The 24,304-nt window shown below is 32.0% G+C and overlaps 1 protein-coding gene across 2 annotated transcripts in view; it reads right to left on the reverse strand.

Annotated features, from left to right (window-relative positions):
- Positions 1–24,304, reverse strand: part of LOC149483830 (uncharacterized) — a 74,840-nt gene that overhangs the window by 20,626 nt on the left and 29,910 nt on the right. For both annotated transcript variants that reach the window (XM_089701983.1, XM_089701982.1), the window contains one exon: positions 16,583–16,620. The gene's annotated coding sequence lies outside the window, so the exon portion shown is untranslated. The remainder of the gene's footprint in view (positions 1–16,582; positions 16,621–24,304) is intronic.

Here is a 24,304-nt window from a genome sequence, read left to right on the forward strand (position 1 = left end):
CTATTTACATAATATAAGGTAAACTTACTATAACTTAAGCTGTTCTCTAAACTTTTAAAAAGGTCATAAAAATAATTATACATAATATAAATATCAGATAAGTGATAAGCTATTAATCCATACTAATATTATAAATGCGAAAGTAACTCTGTCTGTCTGTCTGTTACTCAATCACGCCTAAACTACTGAACCAATTTGCATGAAATTTGGTATAGAGATATTTTGATACCCGAGAGAGGACATAGGCTACTAAAAAGTAGCCTATGGGACATAGGATAGGTTTTATCCCGGGAATCCCACGGGAACGGGAACTATGCGGGATTTTCTTTGACTGCGCGGGCGAAGCCGCGGGCGGAAACCTAGTTGTGTATAATGATAATTTATAATATTTAAAAGTTTTGAAATAATACGTTTGGCCCTGTGTCTTGAACCAAACAGAAAACAGTCCATTGTTCCCTATATTACTGTTTTGGTTATAGGATATTTACACACTGATTGAATATTACTTTGATGAGTTTGTTCGTTTGTTCGTTACGATCTATATATGTACCGTGCTTAAGAATTATTGTATTGGCAGTGTACCTTTATACATCCATACTAATATTATAAATGTGAAAGTAACTCTGTCTGTCTGTCTGTTACTCAATCACGCCTAAACTACTGAACCAATTTGCATGAAATTTGGTATGGAGATATTTTGATACCCGAGAAAGGACATAGGCTACTTTTTATTGGGAAATATGTACCATGGGCGAAGGAAGCCGGGGCGGACCGCTAGTGTCCTATAAATCAAGACAATGTTTTAATTGTATTTTCTAGGAATGTCACTAATCACTGTATTAAAGGTTAAAGCGAAATAATATTATTTAGAATTAACTATTAATTTGTTGTTGATTAATTTATAGGTGTGGGCTATGTCAAAAGGGATGTGGTCCAGCATTCCTGATAGGTCAAGCACATTAAATTGCTTCAGATGCTCGCCACACCCTTTTCTATGTCGTTTGTATAGATTTTAATGATTATTATCGTTACATTAAGTTTAAGCTCGATTTATGACAAATACCTACATTCAAACTGAGTACATGTATTAGAGTCTTATACAAATTACAAACTATAATTTATAATAATTAGACACATAAAATAAAACAAACGAGCTTTAATGACAATATTCTCATTTAGCTACAAATAATTTTAGATGAGTGGACTGTTCTTATTAGGAAAATGAGAGTTATGGGATTTTAAAATATAAAATATTAAAGTTGGTACACCCGCGGGTGTACCAATTTTAATTGTCTAGGACTTAACTTAAATTCCCACTAAATCCATACTAATATTATAAATGCGAAAGTAACTCTGTCTGTCTGTTACTCAATCACGCCTAACTACTGAACCAATTTGCATGAAATTTGGTATGGAGATATTTTGATACCCGAGAAAGGACTTTGGCTACCTTTTATTTCGAAATATGTACCACGGGCGAAGCCGGGGCGGACCTCTAGTAGTATATTTGAATTCATAAAGTTAAAAATATCGGCTCATATTATGGCTTGTCCTGTATTTTATATTTTAAAATCCCATAACAACTCTCATTTTCCTAATAAGAACAGTCCACTCATCTAAAATTCGCGTACTCTATACATATTATACTTAATACTATGACTACTTACTCATAAATATAGATTATTTTTGTCCTCATACATATCTTATTGTCTAGTAGCAGGAATCAAACCACCTACGGTATAATTACCGAAGTTATTAACTACTGTTCCAACAGAGTCATCAATAACATAGAGATGAATGCACGTAAAAAGCAAAGAACAATAACAAAGCATTTTAAAACAAATCGTCCTCATTATAACGGACTAGTTACATAGAAAGGATTTGAGTTGTTAATTATATAATATGAGCTATTTTAGGCTGATGCCACACTGTTGCATAAGACATATTTCTTAGAATCCTACTTACTATTATAAAGGCGAAAGTTTGTAAGTATGGATGTATGGATGTTTGTTACTCTTTCACGTAAAAACTACTGAATGGATTTGAACGAAACTTTACCACAATATAGCTTATACATCAGAATAACACATAGGATAGGTTTTATCCCGGAAATCCCACGGGAACGGGAACTATGCGGGTTTTTCTTTGAAAACGCGGGCGAAGCCGCGGGTGGAAAGCTTATATGTAGTAAACTATAAAGATAGCGTATAATCTCGTCTTGATAATACTTGATCTAATTTTGTACATGTAGTTATTATTTTGTGTTAATTTGAATCAGAATTTCTTAAATAAAATATTACAGGCAATACATCAATCTTTTAAAAAAGTTTATTTCCTAGCACGAGTTTATGTGATATGACTACAAACAAAAAACGGCACAACTTTTTTAACACTAGGCTATAAAATGTAGAATCGAGTTTTGATCACATCGAATTTGACTATAAACAATAATCTGCATCCCGATTATTTTATTTAATAATATTCCAAATTGTATAAAAATTGGTTGCGTTCGTGCCAATCGCGCAAACAAAATATGCGTGTTCGTTTGCATTATAGTTAGATATCGGTGTTACAATTCTGTCATAATAATAATATAATAATAACTAGTGTAGTTCAGTAGTAGTTCAGTAGTGTGGTCGCGTGGTAAGTTGGTAACCGCTCGTCACGGAAGGCAATCAGGAAGGCATCACCCAATAATGAGATATGACGCCCCTTCATCTAACATCATCAGCTGAGATTGACTGGACAATTATATTGTACACACGTCATGTATACGGTGTTGTTTGGAAGATATCATATTGTGGGAGTACTAAGTTATGTTAGTCTGGCAACCCAGGCAACGTGTCAACACACGGGATGGTATGAAGTAAAATTTGGTTGTGTCACGGAATAATAGCCGTTTGCTGATTTTTTTTTTAAACGTGTATAATGTATATATTATGTGACCCTCTTCAAAATAATGTAAATTGTTGATAGATAGTGACAGTATTTATCTATACTAATATTATAAAGAGGAAAGGTTTGTATGTATGTATGTATGGTTTTCACGCATAAACTACTGGACCGATTTTGATGAAATTTAGCACAGACATTCTTTAGACCCTGAGAAAGAACATAGGCTACCTTTTATTGCGAAATATGTACCACGGGCGAAGCCGGGGCGGACCGCTAGTTTTATTTATAAGTGTATAGTCTGGAGATAAAAATAATAGTTCCTATTCCTAGTTTCCCTGGGACAAAAAAGCTCAACAATAATCAAAAAATCAATACCTACCAGAACATAAAATTATGTTTTATTTGTACGCGGATATTTATCAAATAATTGCAACAAGAAATGAAATAATAGTTTTACTATATTGAGAGATAAACATCAATACTTACAGTTACTATTTCAGGATTTTCTTCGCACTATGCATGGTTCTATCTGGCTTGTAATTTTACTACGGGTATAAATAAAACATCTTCAAAAACATTTGACACTGTCTTGTTACAAAATTAATTGTATTCCTGTTCGCATTGCAACTTGTAGAGTACAAAGATCGGCGTGCAACAAAGTTTTATCCTTGGTGGTCTAAACTCTAAACTAAGTACCATCAACCAGAAGGTGTCGTTTCTTTATATTCATTAATTTGTCGTATTTCCAAAGAAATATGTATTAGAATATAACATTTTTAATTTTTACAAATTTTATTTCCCACAATTCAGCGTCAAGCGTGACTTCGACTTTTAAAATTTTTATTTTTTTTAAACGAGATATTCGAATTCTAATTTCCCGCCAAATTCAACGCAGCACAGATTATGTTTTTTTTTCCGGCCAGGTTCTTTTATTTATTACTTTATCTTCTTATATATAAAAATGAATCGCAAAATGTGTTGGTAAGCGCATAACTCGAGAACGGCTGAACCGATTTCGATAATTCTTTTTTTATTATATTCCTTGTAGTACGAGGATGGTTCTTATGTAGAGAAAACGTAAATACTAAATATTATGTACCACGGGCGAAGCCGGGGCGGACCGCTAGTGTAAAATAAATGTAAAAAAAATAAAATAAAAATCATGTTGATAAATTATCCTCTGCCATCCGGCAAAAAATTCTTTAACATATTTATTTTCTTTATAATATTTTCTGGTTTCTACAGATAAAATATAATTTTGACATGATGCTTTGGCTTTCTTACAATGATGTGTTCCAACATAAGTCGTTATGTTATCGAATACTATCTGATAATTACATCGATGTTAGAAACGCCTATTTTAATGATAAATGTATGAGGGAAGGTTAGTGTTGGAAAGCTGTATTGTTGATTAAGTTCACAGCTATGTGGGATGAATCATGTACTTGTAACAGTTGATATAAATCATGTACGGCATTGTCGAAGATAATTGTTTTAGGGTTGATATATCATTATTATTATAATAAACTAGCTTTCCGCCTGCGGCTTCGCCCGCGTTTTCAAAAAAAACCCGCATAGTTCCCGTTCCCGTGGGATTTCCGGGATAAAACCTAGCCTATGTCACTCAGAAATGATGTAGCTTTCCAACAGTGAAAGAATTTTTCAAATCTGCCAAGTAGTTTCGGAGCCTATTCAATTCATACAAACAAACAAACAAACAAAAAATCAAACCTTTCCTCTTTATAATATTTGTATAGATAGAATAAGTTAATTTATAACAAGTTTCTTCTTCATAAATGTGTTTCATTTTTTAATTTCATCTTGCTTGTGGTTGAAGGATAGTATTGCCGCGTAAATATTAAATTTGAAAAAAAAATCAAATCTACTATGAAATGTTATTATGTACAGTTTACCAATTCTTTTCATAATTTGTAGTTTATAGTTTATTGCTATAGTTATTTAAACGCCAAGTTATTTAAGTAATAAAATTCGATTTCCCAAAATAAAAGGGCTTTCTTCGTTTAGGAATGCAAAAAAGAATGAAAAAATAATCGTCCATTTAAATTGTTATACGCTAACAATGCGTTCCAAATCCAGTATTTATCTCAAGTTCCGTGGGTGGTATCTAAATTACATTTTAATTTCTTAGTCACGCGATCCTGTTTTTGTTTATAAATCTATATGTAAGACATGTTTGGAATTTATTAAAGTCAATTTAGCTCTTTTTACAGTATCTATAACACAATGTGTCTAATACACAGTTTTTTCGTAACAATCGCCTAAATGTGTCTAATACACAGTTTTTTCGTAACAATCGCCTAAATATCTACTAATAAGTGTATGTGATATCTCCAGCTATTACCGAACTTTATGTAAAATTATACGCAGAACATTTTTCCGTCCTGAGACTAGAAGCCAGATATAGACAGAAATAACAAGTGACTTTTAACAAAGCAATCAATAAAAACAATTAAAGATTTATGTTTATTTATGTACCTGTGAATTTTTATGTTGTAGTAAAACTTGTTTCACGAAAACTGCATAAAATAATTGATCGATTCGTCACGCAGACCCTGTCCGTGACCTTCATTTGTAAGTGCTACAGCTAATGTTAGGAATTCGGTCAAAATACATTTCGTCCGTGTAAAATATATTTTACTATAATTTTTTATTGATATTAATGAATACGACGTTTATGTTACTTTAGGATTCTAGTATGAATACTTAAAACTTAACCCATGCAGAATTTTTAGTATCTTGAAAGTTTATGTGGTAAATTTTAAAAGAAAAACTATTTTTTTACAATATTAGCCGTCTAGACTTTAGCCTATTTGTTATTTAGACACATTTATACTGGAGTTTATATTAGATCTCGCAATAAATTGTTTATTACCTATTGTAATTCCTTTGTGCAGAGATATTTTCCTTTACCTGAAGGTTGCCTGGCAGAGATGGCTTAGAGCCATAAGGCCGCCATTTGTACATTTTGAATGGTTTTGTTGTACTTTTATTTTATAAGACTGTTGTACAATAAAGAGTAAATAAATAAATAAATAAATATTTTACTGACCACTGTCTTTTATTTCTTATTTTCATACTTATACATTCTTGTTTTATAAACTCGCGCACAATAAAACAAAGTTATAATTATATAAATGTTTCCGCAGTAATTTCCAGCAATAAATGCAACGAGGTATGTGTTGTATGCTTTAACATTTAAAGGAATAATAACAATTAAAATATTTCCATAGTTGTGTATTTTCTTGTCTTCGTTTTTATACTAGTATGGTATACTGTTTTTATGAGATTTAAAAGGCGTTTAACATTTGCATGTATGTATATTATTGATTGACAAATGAATGTCTTTAAGTACCTACACCACTATTTATTATTTATTACACTACTTAGTATTTATTACACTACACACTTCTCCTATACGATTTAATTTGCCATCATTTTACGCGCAAATGTTATTCAAACTCAAACATTTATTTATTCGATTAGACTTCTTCTAGAAGCACTTTTGAATCGTCATTACACATTTTTAACATTTACCACAGCTGTATAATTTAGGTATTTGATTAGAATATCTAGTAATTTTTTTTTAAATTCCAAATTGTGTAGCTCTTTCCTATATTTATGTTATTTGAAGGCAACAATATTTTAATGTTATCGCGACTATTGATTTTACTATACTTTGGTTATCTTTTGTACGCATATCCAAATCCAAAGCTACCACAGATACTAAATAGTTACTTTTCTAGTACATAAATGCAGGTTCCATAACCGTTTTATTGTAATGTATGAGTACGATTAGGCGCGTTGTAAAGTGGAGGAAATTCTTTGTTTCGCCGGCAGTTATCTTAAATCGCTATCTGTTGGTATAGACGCGAAATATAATTATCGACAGGAGCTGGTAGGCTCCGCTTTGCACTGACTTTGATTGAGAAAATGCGCTTTGTGATTTTGATATCAATTTATTAGGATATTTAATTTATAATACAAACATTTCATTAAATAGGACGTTAATAATGTGCAAATTGCGATGTTCAGTATAAATTGAAAAATGTTGTTTTTGTTGTTAGAAAAAGAAGTGTATGATGTTTAACATTTTTGCTTATAAACATTGATGAATTACTTGAACATTAGGGCATTAATATTACAATCTTAACTGTTTTTTGTTTCTATAATAATAATTACAATATAATTCTATTAATACGTTAGAAACAGTATACAATAATACATACAAATTCTAAGAACAGTACGCTAATTAAATACAAGTTACAACTTTAATGAACATTTAGCGGTACCAAGTGGAATAAACCCCAGGATAGCACTAGAGGTGGAGCCAACGGTATCATAGCAAGCTCTTATAGTTTTATTGATACGGCTATGATTTTCAGCTTACCATAGATATAAGTTATAACGGAACACTAATAGATAAGACTCAGAAACAAAACATCTAATGTACGTGTTCAAGCAATTAATAAATGAATTTGAATTTGAATTTGAATTTGAGATAATCACTGAGACGGTAGTATATTGTTCTAGCGTATTGATTGTGTTGCTTTTGAGGATTTATTGGTTATTAGTAGGTTTTGATGATTTTATTAAAGTAGGTATAGTAAGTTCATAAGGAGATTAAGGTGTTTGAACTGCAATCGAACAAAGCCGCGGGCGTAAATGTGTGTGTTTGTCAATTACAATTAAATCAATTCTTTGATAAAGTTAAATGTAATCTTCGATTAGTAATAAAACAATGTTTCAAGCCGAAAGCCTCGACTAGGAATTTATTTCAATAGCTTACAAAGTATTAATTAACTACAAAAGAGTTTGTAATTCGAATGGCCAATGTTCTTATTTGTAATAAATAGAAATCTTTTTTTAAAGAGTTTCAAAATTAGAACAAGATTCCATTTTGAATCTGTGCGAAAAGTGCAGTTCCCGCCAAAATAAATTGAAATCTATTTATTTTTTAAATAAGCAGTTTCAAAATTAGAACACGATTCCATTTTGAATCTGTGCGAAAAGTGCAGTTCCCGCCAAAATACATTGTAATCTATTTATTTTTTTAATAAGCAGTTTCAAAATTAGAACACGATTCCATTTTGAATCTGTGCGAATAGTGCAGTTCCCGCCAATTAACGGGTCCGATCTACATTAGTCTTCATGGGCGGTTACCGTGGGTAAAGACAGGTGTGTTCCTATTTAATTAGCAGTCTTGTTTAGTCTGTATCTGTTTTGTATCGAATATCGGTACATTGGAATAAATCTATTTTCTTTTGCTAATAATGATTAATGACTTAAAACTTATTCTTTATTGTAGTTCAATTCATGAATGTTTTATCTCGTTACGGTAACTAAGTACCCATAAGTACCTATGTATTTTCTAATCTGTGCCAACGGGCTGTTTGTCATTTAAACTGAAACAAGATTTTCATATTTTAATCTGTGGTTAGTGTAAATATTTAAGATGAGAATTAATAAAAAATGGCATAGATATCAGTTGTGTTCACAGACAGTTAATGTTATCATTCGGACTACAATAACATTAGCCTAACAGAATTAGAATTATCCAAATAATTGCAATCTTTTAGGAATCATAAATCTGCGGTCCGAATTGTTATTTTTGAATTATTTCCGTGAGTATTAATGTGGTAGCGTCTATATTTGTTTTAAGCAATATGTTGAAAGTTACTCCTTGATATAAAGGTTAGAAGATAGATTGAATTCGATGCGTTACGATGTTTATTTTTGTGAACATTAAAATTTTAGTGCGTTATAAATATTGATTTTATTGCAACTCGTGCTTTATACATTCTTGCGGTTTTTGCTATGGTTTTTGTTTATTGTTATTGCAGTGACGTACAAGGTCTCGTTTTGCGCCATAAAAGATTAGAGGGAAAAGGCCGTTTCGTCGTTTTGTTTTTAGTGAGCCGTGACGAAATTAAGGTAATATATTATATTGTATTGATGGAATGTTAACAAATAATAATAAAAAAATAATCGATACAAAGAAGCGTGCAGTCTTTTGCATTAAAATTTGAATTAAAGTGCGTAGATTTTTACACAGCGTAATCTTAAAATAGTTAAATGAGAAGACTATAGGTTTTGTAAATACTCAAAATAAATTTAGCTTACTCATGATATTTTTAAGCGTTACGGTGCCTTGAATAAGGTTTCACGGATTATTTTGCCTTATTCGTTGAAATGTTGCCGACACCAAAATCAGCCATTACATTATTACCAGTCCGTATATTTATGGGGTATCAGCGTGGTATCATTTGATAAATCATACCAAATTATATACGAGGTGGGCATTCATATCACGATTTATTTGCAAAAAGTAATGTTTTCCTTATTTTATTTTTGAGTTGCGAGAAAGGTTGGACGCATTCGGAGAAAACTCATTACAATAATTATTAAATAAGTAATAAATTATATATTTTGTTATCATGTTAAGTATCATATTTTAGTTCGAAATGATAATAATCCGTTCGTTTCAGGGAAAGTAAGAAATATACAGTAAAAATAATCCCACCAAAAACATTTTCATGTAAAATGTTGCCAAGACGAACCCATATGACTCGCACTGTCAAAAAGTTATCAGATCTCATGTAGAGCCAAGCTTCTAACACTACACGCCCTAACTCTACAAGGCCTAACTTCACAAACTCTACACCTTAGTCAAAATATGTGGCTTGGCCATTTCGCTGCATTCACATCGGCGTAAGGTGAAAAATTAATTCACTGTTCATTACTTTTGTGTTATACAATAGTTCTTGTAGTAACGAACGGCCAAGCCACATATTTTGACTAAGGTGTAGAGTTTGTGAAGTTAGGCCTTGTAGAGTTAGGGCGTGTAGTGTTAGAAGCTTGGCTCTACATGAGATCTGATAACTTTTTGACAGTGCGAGTCATATGGGTTCGTCTTGGCAACATTTTACATGAAAATGTTTTTGGTGGGATTTCATTTCTTTTTGTAAGTTAGTTATTTTTTTTAACAAGGAGTACCTATACATATATATATATATATATATCTAGGGAAACCAAGTTTTAGATTATTAGATTAGACCTCTAGCGTCATCAAAATTTAATTTAAAATTACAGGTCTCATACAAACTCCCATCCCCTAGTTTAAGGGGTTGGGGGATGAAAGTTACAAGTTTTATAATTTTTTTGTTGTTTGTGTGCTAATACTAGCTTACATACTAAATTTCAGCTTTCTAGGACATTAGGAAATACCTTAAGAATTTTGATGATCATCAGTGAGTCAGTGACGAAATTAGCGTTTTTTAGATATAAATAAAATCTGAAGTATAAAAGCTAATGTAATTAAAACTTAATATGTTCAATAAGTCCGCTATTGACAATATATCCCGAAAATTTTGTTGATCTAGCATAATCCAAACCCAAGTTATGAGGGTTCAAAAAAACGTCGAAGCGCTTCGAGAAAAGGTAGGTAGTGCCCGTGCGTTTCGTTCGCTTGGCTCGTCTTGGCGGGGGCACTACCGTGCCCCCAGATTGAAGTACTACACAGACATGTATATCTATGTCTGTGAAGTACTATTTTTAACGAAATAATAAACACGAAGTTTTTTCGTTTCAATTTTCTTTATTACCATTGTTTAATAAATTATTTATCTATTAATTAATGTTTTGAAACTAGTGGTACCTACCTGAATTTTAATAATTAATAATGGATATCAAATATTTATAAAATTCATTTTGAATAAAATTTTCAATCCACCTCTTTGTTCTCCAGCAAAAGTACCAGGCTCACATACACAGCAAGGAATTCGATTGGAGCGTTGCCCTCAAAATTGTCAAGGGCGTATTGCGAACTAAACAGAACAACCGAAGCGGATAGAAGATAACGGTCAGATATGATAAAGTATTGCTTGTTAAGAATTGGGTTGGAACTGGACCGGCTACTTCGATTGTATCGTCGATATAAATAGCCGAGATTCGCTCTATCGAATGATATACGAGGCTGTTGCGGCACGCTTCTGTGATTTCTGCTGCCTTAGTAACCTGAATGACAAATTTTGTGTGAGATTGCCATCTTCATTTTTTAAAACGGATCAAAAGATTTTTATGGGTTTCTTAATTGAACGACATTCATGAAATATAAAATATTTTATACCAATTACATAAGATTATGAATTATTTTTATCAATATTATAAAATTGGATAATCCCTTTGTTATAAGAACAAAAAAATATTCAAACAGCAAAGATTTGGCAGAGAACTATAACTTTGAAGTTTGTTAGCATTGCAGGTAAATTTATTTTCCATACTTCTGCAACTAAAACCTTTAAATTAAAAACAAACATACCAACATTAACAAAAAATATTAAAACTGTAAACATTTCTCATTGTAAGTCTTTTGATTGCGTATTTACGTTGTACGAGTCACAATCCACCGTACTTTTTACTTAATTATCTTCTAAGTGTGAAAGACACGGTATTCGTGGGAAACGAAATTAAAGGTATCGTGTTAGGAGCAGAAGCGATTTACATTCTTTTGGAACCTAATTTTATATAGTTTCTTTTGTTTCTTTAGGTTATATTCTGTTCGAGAAACTAGGCTTTTTAACCAGTAAAGTCTATGAGCTATTCAATATTGGATATACGATGCCACCCCTTTTTTGCTCATCCTTTTAAAGATTGTATTTTCAAACTTTCATATCAAATATTTTTTATCAATTTAGCTTCAAATCTGTCAGTGTTTTATAGAAACATCAGGTATGTTTAAAGTAAAAAGAGCCTATAAACCACAAATATTAACCCACACTATAGAATGAACCAGGAAGCATTTTGCAAAACATAAATTTTTTATCCTAATGATTTGATTGGTCCGTTTTATTATGTCATTCATTTATCTTTCCTTTTTTAAATTTTAATTTACTACAAAATGATGTAATAGCACAGACTAATAATAACATACTACGTAAGTAATAGGTAGTTCTAAAACTTATTTTTTTAGCATTCAAACCCACCTCCGCCTACTCCTTACACTCGACACAATATTCTAAGTCCAATAAATTACCGTCTAATGCTATAATTACCGGAATATTGACACAGATATCTATGTCATAAGTTTTAGTGACACAACACCTGTTAGAATGGTTCGATTGTCGATTGTTGATATGCAAATGAAGAATACACGTGCGACTCATTTGTCTACGATTTTTCGTCGCGCGATTTTTTGTCCTGCTTTTGTCGCGTATTTAATGATATTGTGTCTTACCTTCTTAGTGTTAATTTTAAAAAATACTATTGTATTTAGCTGTTAGGAAATATCCAAGATAAATGCATGTTATATAGAAGTATTGTTGATAATTTTTTTTTCTATTAATTCGAAATTAGTTTTTTGCTCAGTAATTTCATTCTTGAAGTTTAAAATTTATATAAATAGTAAGGGGAGACGTAGGTACAGATTTAATTTTGACACATATTTTAAGTAACTATTAATAGTAGTAGGTATTACAAAATCCTGTATTCATTCATTAAAATCGTTCGTAAGTGAAAGGCCTTATTATAAATGCATGCAAATGCTTCTACTATGCAAATCATTCATTATTTATGTACCCTAATTAAACATTTGATTTAGGGCCGATTTTTCAATGCTTGGATAAAACTTATCCGTCCAATAAAGTATTACACGATAGTATTAAAATGTCACGTAAACTGTCAAATACGGGCAATTAGAATAAGTTTTTAAAATGGTAGTTTTATTCATTATTCGACGAATAAGCTTTATACAAGCATTGAAAAATCGGCCCTTAGTGTTGATTGACAAACAAGACAAACAACCAATACAAACTTTGCCAATAATAGATACTAATTGAAACCTAGGGCACTTAAAAGCTTAAATATAATACAGTAAATTTAGACTAATTTTTTAATTGCGAAACCACTTTTGTTAGTTCATTTTGTATCACGTTTTCAATGGGTGATGGTGAACAGTTTAAAATGGATTTTATTATCTTATATATAAAATTCTCGTGTCACAATGTTAGTCTGCATACTCCTCCGAAACGGGTGGACCGATTCTCATGAAATTTTCTGTGCATATCGGGTAAGTCTGAGAATCGGCCAACATCTATTTTTCATATGTACCACAGGCGAAGCCGGGGCGGACCGCTAGTTCTATTTATAAAATAGAAGTTTGTGGAATGATTATGACTAATTATTTCGCGACTATCAACCTTATTAAATGAGGAGTAGGGGATTGAATCAATGCAGTTTGCGCAAGCAAAGACGAGGGATAAAGTTAGTTTTCTTACAAGTGTTAAAGAAGGCCAATTGTTATCTGATATAAACCAATAGTAGGTACATAATTTTAACGTTCTCTTATACTTGCTCAATCATCTCAATATCGAATATTTTTCAAGCGAACCAAGGTTGTTAGTTATTATAAAAATGTATGTTTTATCTGGTTATTATAGATACTTATTTTAATATCAAATATAATGACAATACAATATCAACTATTTGTTCTGAATGTTATAAACCTAATCATTGAACCGTTTTTGCGTGATTGGGTAACAGACATTCAAATAATCACTTTTATAAGCTTTCGCAACTATTTATGAGCGGACAATAACTGCTATATAATAACTGTAATTTAACTAGGTAGATAGTTATGTAGTTTTTGAGAAAAAAGAAGAAACTTATGTACATTTATTGTTAAGTTTAAAATAACTATTTTTTTTTAATATCCACTTCCGGTTCTACTTCTGTCGAAAATTTCATCAAAAGCGACACAGCAGTTTCCGCTTATACGTACATGAAATTAATATAATTCGATGCAATCAATATAAAGCTACCCAATGAGAACCCGGTAGTATAAATAACTGGCCGCAGGGTCAAGGCATAGCCTCAAGCGATTTAACAAATTCATTATTATTTAATTACTAGTAATTGCTTCTAATAAATTGAATGTTGATTGAATGTATTCAATTAACAGGTATTTGTGTACAATTTATTTCTGAATGCGAATTGCAAATAAACAATTTTTGATTGATATTTGATGATTGATATACTTTGCAATTGTTTATGCAAAGTTAAGAGTCAAAACATTTGAATACAGTGCAAATATTTTAAAGAAAAACGTGAAAAACACAGAGAACTGAACGAATAGAGATTGATTAATATTATGGCAGGTTTTAGCAAACTACTACTATTTGGGCAGGTTTTAGCAAAAATCTAAAAAGGGTCATTTGATCAAGGGTATATTGTATACCTTAGCTCACCCTCGAGGACTTTCGATATTATCATCATATCAAAGAAAAGTAGCGATTATTTCCGCTGATTTTATTTATTTTCTCATACTATGTTCCACACGACAAATGCAAGGCCGCCCGCGTGAGAACCGTCGATACATTCCTGTAAAATATAGATGCATAGTATCTGTTACTATTTACTATTTTATTTATTACCGGTCAGTTTTGCATACAAACTTATTGACCAATAAATTCTTGGAATCATTTATAACTTTATTTAATTGGTTGATAGAATTTAACTAATGTACCTATGTTTAATGGTTATTTTACCAATTACCAATCAAAACTATGTTTTCGTGAAAACCTTGTTCTACAAAGGAAAATTCAAACTGGTTAAAATGAAAATCACGCAGTCTAATTTTTAAAATATATAAAAAGTACCTACGTGTATAAGTTATATTAATAATTAACATAACATTATAATTCACAGCATAATTACCATAGAGCCTCATAATAAATCAACAACATCATCCTAGCTTAAAAGAAATGCCTTCCTGACTGACGTTTCAATTACAGACAATTTATTTTTAAGAAAACCACCCGCGTTCTCGATATCTATCTTTTGTTTGTCGGCGCATCACTAAAGCCTTACTCTATAGTGTTGTCCTTTGTTCGATATAATTATCGATCGTCTATTTTGACGATGATTCAATTAAATTTTAATGAAGATGTTTTCTCGATTCATAATCTTGTGGTTTATTTTTGTTTCGTTTTCATTAGTTAATTTATATTGTGGGAACTCTTTGGAGATTGAGAGCGTAAAATAATTCATTTGTTTTATCAAGCTATCTTTTTATAAGGGTTCGGATAAAGTTTTTACACGGCCGTTTCCGTCAAGTTGGTCAAATGTGGGTTGGCAGTTATTGTATTGTCATATAATTTTTGATAAAACATGTGGGATTATCGAACAACGAAATTATCGTTCGCCAATCGTATTACATTATTTTTCATATAAAAATATACCAATTTAATTTGCACTTAACGCAGTCTTGAACCCACGACCTTTTTGATTGAATTCAGAGACCTTAATAACTAAACCATTGCTCAATTCATCTTAGTATAATTGAATTAGTTATTACAACTCTATATACAGTTTTCGGATAAAAAATCATAACATTAATTCATGCGGTTTCTACGTGAAAGACAGACAAACAAACACACTTTCGCGGTTACAATATTATAGTAAGATTTAACGTGAAATGAAATAAAACAAGTTATTCGAATGCCGTTAGATTTCCAACCATTATACGCTAAACATACCCCATTCGAAGTGGGTCTATATACTAGTTCTAAACAGCCTAAAGATATGACCTAGATAAGTAGATGCCTAGATACGGCTGCAGCCAGATAAATACGATCATTGTTCACTTTAGATTCTGTTCGCTTGAAGTTTGTTTTGTAGAAGACGTTTTGTAAGTGGAAGAACAGACCATAATATGTATAATGTACTTGTATCTATACGAAATTTAATGTTATTTTATTAAAGGTAAGCTAAATTTAACTGTATGGAAGACCTGCGCACGTCAATTAAACACAGGTCTACTCCCACACATGTTACGGCCTACCTGTGCATGTATACGCGTACAGGTGGATCTGTCAGGTGTGTGGCAACCATACGTTTGGTTATTCCTAATCTCAGGAACTACTGGTTCGAATTGAAAAATATACGACCAATAGAAGCACGGCAACGAACCGCTTGTAAAAGCTCGTATCACCAGAATTGCCTTGTAATTTAAATTATTTCGGCCAATGTAAAATGTGACAAAACCAATGTGGGAAAAATATTCGTCCTAACATCAGACTAAAATGCATGGACCTACAATATATTTGTATACCTAGATTTAACATACATAGCAAAATTTATAATGCTACGAGCAAGCAATTTCCCCAGTACTAAATCGTGGACAGACAGCCAGACGCCATCCGTTTCTCGCGTCATGTAGACGTTTCCTGTGACACACCTGCCACATCACTATTGAAGTGTAGGATAGGAAGTAGGATATATTTATAGGTATGTATGTAGTTATCTATGTATTTAGAAATTCCTTAGGGCCGATTTTTCAATGCTTGGATAAAACTTATTCGTCGAATAATGTATAAAACTACCATTTTAAAAACGTATTCTAATTGCCTGTATTTGACAGTTTACGTGACATTTTAATAGTATCGTGTAATACTTTATTAGACGGACAATAAAACTTAACCAAGCATTGAAAAATCGGCCCTGAGACGCAATATAAATCATGAGTTTGACATTTGTACAAAGTTTTGCTATATCCAAAATTATTAATATATCCTCGGATTTAAATATCTACGATTTATATAAGACTGATAAGAAATATTTCTTATGATCCATATAACCAAGATTTCCATTTTGCTAAAAGCTTACCTGTCAACTGTCAGGTGTTCGAAGGCTGGTGATGTGCTCAAAAACCTGGAACAAAAATCAATACTTTTTATTAGAAAAAACATAACCTTACTAAAACAGCCAAATCTTAACATCTTATGTATAAAATTCTCGTGTCATAATGTTATTCTGCATACTCCTCCGAAACGGGTGGACCGATTCTCATGAAATTTTCTGTGCATATCGGGTAAGTCTGAGAATCGGCCAACATCTATTTTTCATATGTACCACGGGCGAAGCCGGGGCGGGCCGCTAGTATCCCTATAAATATACATATTCGTATTAAAAACATTTGAAGCTACAAGAATATTATGAGACAAGATCTAAGGAAAGCTAATTTAATAAATAAGCACTAATAATAATTGTGCTGTTAAGTGTTAACAATGCGGGAGTTGTAAAATTGGTCATTCGTTTGAATGTTATCTAAATATTCAATTTTATTACACATTTGTAAGCACATTTGTTTAAATTGTGTTTTGTTTATAAATGTAAATAATATTGAATGTTAAACGAACCGCTTGTAAAAGCTCGTATCACCAGAATTGCCTTGTAATTTAAATTATTTCCAGTGAATTTGTGATTAAACAACTGATATCAAAACATGGAATATTATTTTAATGAGGCAGATCCTATAAAGGCGGTTTCTAGTGTTTGTGGGTGGTGCAAAGTGTAAGAATAAGCGATTTAAAAATTAAATATTTTAAGCATAGGTAACTTGCTTCACATACATAGGTATAGTATAGTCACATTAAATTTAATGGAATTATGTTCTGAAAAGCTTTTTAAAATCTACAATAATGTTACTACACAGTATATTTTGTATTTATTACGATTTGTATAAGTGATAGGTAGTGAAGTGATTAATTTATTATTTTTATCTTTATATTTTATTAATTTGATACATATAGATAAGAATAAGTTAATTGGTGTCATATCATTTTGATGATATGAATAAACATTTTAATTTATATAAAAAAATTGGGCAAGAGGAATTTTGCCACTTAATTATCGTCATGTGTATTTTCACAAAAATACGAGAATGGGCGGGTCTCCACAGAGTGAACAGCCTCGTGAATTAGCTCGGTCTATTTGCACGTGGCTCAGCACTTCCACATAATTTTACTTTTATAACTCCAATATAATATGACGGACAGATTGATACAAATATCTCGCTACTTCCCTTAACATACACCACTACCAAGTAATAGCTAACAAAGAAAGATGACACTGTCGATAGGTCGATACGTTGACCATTTACGTGGACCCCTCTCCGTGTGACAGCTCGCCGCTGATACGGTCATCCCGTACTTGTTATGCTGGTTGACACTTTGTAATTGCAAGTTACGGAATTGGTATATTTTGTGGTGGGTAATGGGTTTACGGTTTTAAAATGTTTTATCGGAGACTAATAAGAAATTTTCCTAAAAATAAGTAGGTAGGTAGTAGGTACAATAAACAAACGATAAAAAAGCCTCTCTAGTCTCTACCAAAACATGTCTTATTTAGTATCAAGCTACAAGGTCAAGGACACAAAAATTTAGTTAATAAATATATTCTTTATCTTTGAATAAAACATCGCAATTAAAGTAAGAAACCGTGCCCAAAGTTTTCCTTAAAAACCGCTTTCGCGTTATTCTTACCCTAACAGGTTTTAATAAATGTATCTAAGACATGATCAAGCAACAAAAAAATTACCTTTTCATTCAAAACTTTACGTTTAATTGACTTCGGCACAATATGGCGCTTACGGTGTTCCAACTATATTTTTGTCATCAACGTTACCGCTAATAAAATGTGAACCTTATCTTCTTTGCTATAGGGCTTATTTCAGCTTGTTTGTTTCAGGTTAGATAAGTCGTTTGTCAACATGCGCGTGCGCAGTGGATCGTGCAAAAACGCAATGAGATCATCATAGTAGTGTCGTTTAGACGACGTGTGCTGATCTGCGCGTAGAATCGTGATGGCGCTGAGAGATCGCTGATAAACTTGAGAATAAACGTTCCCAGGATGAGCTTAACGGAGGTTTTAATAAGGTTAACTTTTTTAGAAGTTTGTACGGTTGTGGATGGATAGAACAATGGTAGAGATGTTGTAATGACGCCGTCTAATTGTATTTTCTTAAGCGATACCGCAGTTAAAAAAATTGTTACTAACGCACCGTTTGTTAAATTAAACGATATCCGGCTGAATATCATGCAGGTGGTTAATTTGGCGGCTTAACTGCGACATACATACATATTACATACATTCCGTGTGTTCATATGATTTCGAGTTTTTTTTTAACTATTTATAAAACTCCAGATAGGAAAATGAAAGAATTAATCCATTCATTATAAATTTATAACCATACCACTTTGTCCGTTATATTTAAGATTTTGTTTCAAATTAATAAATGTGGATTTTTCTAAAAATAATGTTGGATAACCTCCTTTATTAAAATTCGGTTAAAGTATGAGTCTTACCTGTAAGCTGTGTTAGTAAGCCTCTGTTATGTGGCGCCTACGTTTAAAAGATTAAATCTTTATTATGTTTAATTTTACACAAGCTTGTATGTAAGTTGAAACTCTAAGTAATACCTATGTTCATACAAGGCACTCTAACTGCAATTATAAGACATAGGTTCTCTAACTGTAATTATAGAAATGTACACAAAATATAAATTCTCTCTTATAAATTTATAAAATCAAATAAAAAAGCGTGTGTCAGAAATGAAACTTCTTCGGCAAGATATAAAAATCGTCGCCTTACTCCATGACGTGACGGTATTGCCATGACGCGACCTTGAAATTTTACTCTCAACGCGCCTAAAGAATTTTCACTTCAAAAGTAGGTATAACCATTTAGTATTCTGTGGTTACACTTTATGACGAGTCTATATTTGCCTTAATATTTGCTTTAGAATCTAAGGAAAAAAATCATAAAAACAATGTTACCAAAACAAACCGACACAAGATTGTTATTCAAAATCCGACGCACAGTTATTTTAATAAAGGTATCCGGTATTTAAATATACAAAAAGAGGAAGACTTAGTATAATTAAATTAACAGGTTCAGAGGAAATGCGGTAGTTTTGTTTATTTGAACAATATTTTACGACCAGTGTGTGTATAGAGTTACAAATTCTTGAGATTTAAAAAATCACGTGTTATTTGATCAGTCTTGGTCCATCTTAGTAAAAGATAGCCCGTAGACAGTGGGTAATATTATTGTTATTTTAGTTGCTCTTAGCTAGATAGATGTAATAAATTGTAGGTACCTTATGTACATACCTAATTTAGGAGTAACTTCGTACTTTTCGGTTTTTACATGTGGTGTGATTTTGCGAATTTGATAGATAGGTACCTAATATCAAATATGATTAATAATATTGGCATTCGATTAAAAATAGCATTTACGTCTCATTTTTGTAATCTACTCTAATTCTAAATTTATAGTGATAGGGATTTTTATGATAAATAAGTAGTTATCAAATGAAAAAGACAATATCATCAAAGCATCGTCACGTTATCAGAATAATCACTAACAAATTTTTTTTAAGATTAATTTTATCAATAGCAAAATTCACTTCTTATTGGAACACAACATTTATTCTTGGAACTAAATAAATAATAAACAAATGAAATAAAGTCGTAGTATATAACTAGTCAAAGTGAAAGCTAGTCTGTCAGTGATGACAGACGATCAATACTCGAACAAACAAACTAAATGATCTTTAAGTTTTAACATTAGATGTTATCTATTTGTGCTAATAGAAAAAGTGCGCGATAGATTGATAGTTGAGAATCATCGGTGTTTTTTTATTATAAGATAATATAGATAGCTATGTTGTTTGATTAAAGTCTACCTATTGCTTTTATTTTTCTTTAGAATAAATATTACAAAGTTTCGTTGCAAACTTCCATTCACTGATAAGACTGTAATTATGCCAAAATAGATTAGTTGCATGCTATTACGCGTTTGAGCTTTTAAGTTCCCAATTTTTTAAGCTATTGCATAGCTTTTATCGCGGGCCTTGAGCGCGGGGACCGAATCCGGAAATTTAGTAACGAAAAACCTCACGCTCCACACTCCGACGGGCGCGGAGGTGTAGCTTGAAGGCAAAGCATGCAATAGCTTTACCGCGGCAGTCCCCGAGTGCCACACGTCTTTTTTTAATAAAAAAAAACAAAAGTAAAGATGCTGCAGAATTGCGCTCTAATTACCCAACATAACATTCTTGACCTCGAAATAAAACCTAATAAAAATAAACCCATACGAAATTCGGTAAAGACGGAGAAGTAGACTGAAACTAAAAACAAATATTTGGAAAATCCAAAAGTGCACGCCTCATAATTTTTTTTAATAATTATTTATTAATTATTATTTTTGTTTATTTAATAACAATTAAACCACATCGAATCAGACCCTGAAAAATGAAAGGGTTCTATTCCTGAGCATACTCAAGCGTAAGAGAAAAAAAAGACTCGATTAGTAAAGTATTTCGGTCGCTATCGTGTTAACAAGAAAATCCTCCGCACATACAGACACACGGACGTCCAAGACAGAACTTTTTTAAACTGTTTTTTAACTAGTTTAAATAACAAAAATGACATCAAAAATATCATGAATGTTAAAAATAGTGTTTTTTCTTAATATGTGTGTGTATGTATTATCTTACAAGTGCAATGTATGATACATAAAGACATTTTAAGTTTGAAAAATCAGATGTTTTGCGCGAAGTGACAGTAGTACTGGTAGTACCCACCTCAACGCTTCGCTTATGAGGCGTGCAAAATAAGTGAAACAGCAGAGATGTAGAAACTCAATCACAAACGTAAAATCCCGACTGCTAATTTATGTAGCCTAGCTATTTCACTACCACAATTGATGAAAAACTGTTGCTTCCATCCCGCTGTTTGTTCAGTATGGCGTGCCGCGTGCCAAACACACTCGAAAAACGTTATTTCGCAGGTGGTCAAAGTAAATCCATCTTGTCACAGAATTCTCCAACTGTCCATTTGAAATTCGCTAAACGTTATACGGAAACGTAAGATAAACCTTTGGGGTCATTCCGTTTGATATACGAGGTGTGAAGGTAAATCAGTTTATATTTAGCGGGGTTTCAACTGATTGCCTCTTTTCCAATTAGCGTATGTTTCCTTGACGTTGGTTCGAATAACGGACAAACTAATGGTATTGCCTATTTTATATATATTTAGGTATATAAAAATGGTGTTTAACTTTAGTGTAGCTAATTTGTTTGGAATAATAGGCATAGGTTGATTCATATGTCTATACATTTTGCTGATAATAAGGTAGGTTACATGTGCATAGTTCGTAAGAATCTTGAACAAACATGTTCTTGTACATAGGTACATATAATGTAAGAATTATTAAATGACAAAACTATATAATTAACAAATAACCTCGAATTGAACTGAAAATTCTCAGCTTTCTACCTTGAAACCGTAAAAAACTTTCTACTTTTTCACAATATGAAAACTAGTTAAACAACTTATTAGCACATATACATAATTTTTGCGCTATTTTAATTCATACAATAATTATCTTTAAAACAAGTGTTTAAGTTCGCAGTAAAGCGTAATATGAAGATATTTTAGCTTCGTTATGAACACAACTATGAATGTCTTTCGTACCGACAGCAAAAAATTAATTAACTCAAGTATGGATTTTTTGCACCTTTTTAAAGGCTTAGTTTTTATTTTGCAAGGGTTATCTGGAGGATAAATATGTTTTATACGTAGTGCGATGGTAAACACCTTTTGAATATTCTCTTTCATTATGATTTGTTAGTGATATGTACCTACACAGATCACAGAAACTGAAGATATGTATAACCAGACTTTATTAAATGGTACAAACATACCCCAAAAGTTTTATCTGGGAGCTTTATCGCGTCTAGAATAGAGCTTTCACTAAGCAGTCATAATCAAGTAGGTATACGTATCAAAATATGTAAATATTTTTTTAAGATATGATAAGAAAAATAGAAGTATTTTAAAAGAAAGTGAACAAGAGCAATGCACAATGAATAAGAAAATATATATTTTTTGCAATTTTGCACAAAAACTTAGATCATAAGAATTTGATTAAACGAACAATATAAATAATCAAGTAATTATTTTTAATACATTCATAACATTTAGTTACTGAACCCATTTGTTTCTCAGAACTCAGATGGTCTCATGAATGACGTCTCTAGTCCACTTGACATAACTCTGTATTAAAATAGCTGACAACGTCAGCTGTTAGATATTTAAAAAAATATTTAACTTCTATGCTTTCATTAACAAAGAATATGTTTGTAAAATTAAAAAAAAAAATATATTAACTACGGACAAAGGCATGGAAATATGATTAATACATAGTGTAGTGCACAGATTAAAGAGAGAGAAAAATACTTGTACATTAATAATATGCAATTAATAAGTGTGTTGACATTTATAACACTTATGGCCTTATTATTAATCTAAGAATTACTGCTAGAGTAAAAATGTAACCTTTACAGCATCTTATAATCCAAAGTAATAACATACTAATAAGCTAATGGTTTGCTTTTGTAATCGTTTTTATAGAATTAAAAACAAAACTAAGATTCACAGAATCAATAATTTACATAGTCGTGAATAGAATTTATTTTTAAATATCGATTACTAAGAAATTTAAGACGCGGTTACTGTGTCAAATATGATTAATCGTTTCGTTCAAGGAAGTTTTAGTTAAAATCGATAGTTCGATTTTAGGAATTGAATGCTAAAATAACAGATGTTATTCTGCCAATTAACTATATCTCGGATGAGAGATTTAGCTCTAAATACGTTTAAAGGTTAACGTGATCTTGGGATTTCAAATAATCTACAGGATTATAATCTATACTAATATTATAAAGCTGAAGAGTTTGTCCATAGCACCATGGACCACATTCATACGCTGCTGCAGATTATACAGAAGACGGAGGAGTATAATCTGCCATTATGCTTAGCGTTTGTGGACTATGAAAAAGCCTTTGATTCGATCGAGACTTGGGCCGTGTTGAAGTCTCTCCAGCGTTGCCGCATTGACTATCGGTATGTCGAAGTGTTGAGAAGCTTGTATGATAACGCCACTATGTCAGTCCGGGTTCAGGAGCATTGCACGAAGGCAATTCCTCTGCAGCGCGGCGTCAGACAAGGAGACGTCATATCTCCAAAACTTTTTACCGCTGCTTTGGAAGATGTCTTCAAGCTCCTGGACTGGCAAGGATTTGGCATCAATGTTAATGGCGAGTACATCACTCACCTTCGATTTGCCGACGATATCGTAGTCATGGCGGAGTCCCTGGAGGACCTCAATACAATGCTCGGTGACCTCTACAGAGTTTCACAACAAGTGGGCCTTAGCATGAACATGGACAAGACGAAAATCAAACTCAAACAAACTCAAACTCAAACATTCATTTATTCAATTAGACTACTATTTAGTAGCACTTTCGAATCGTCATTACATAGTATTTTTAACATTTACCACGTCGAATGTCCATGTTGTGCCCACTCCGGTTTCAGTTGGAAACTCTGTGCTCGAAATTGTTGACGAGTATATTTACCTGGGACAAACTGTCCAATTAGGTAAGTCCAATTTCGGGAAAGAGGTCAATCGTCGAATCCGACTCGGATGGGCAGCGTTCGGGAAACTATACAACATCTTTTCGTCCAAGATCCCGCAGTGCCTGAAG

Source organism: Colias philodice, chromosome 12 (assembly GCF_061535455.1).
Source record: "Colias philodice isolate Cphi_HAF_F1 chromosome 12, ilColPhil1 Martin Lab GWU primary, whole genome shotgun sequence".
NCBI lineage: Eukaryota > Metazoa > Arthropoda > Insecta > Lepidoptera > Pieridae > Colias > Colias philodice.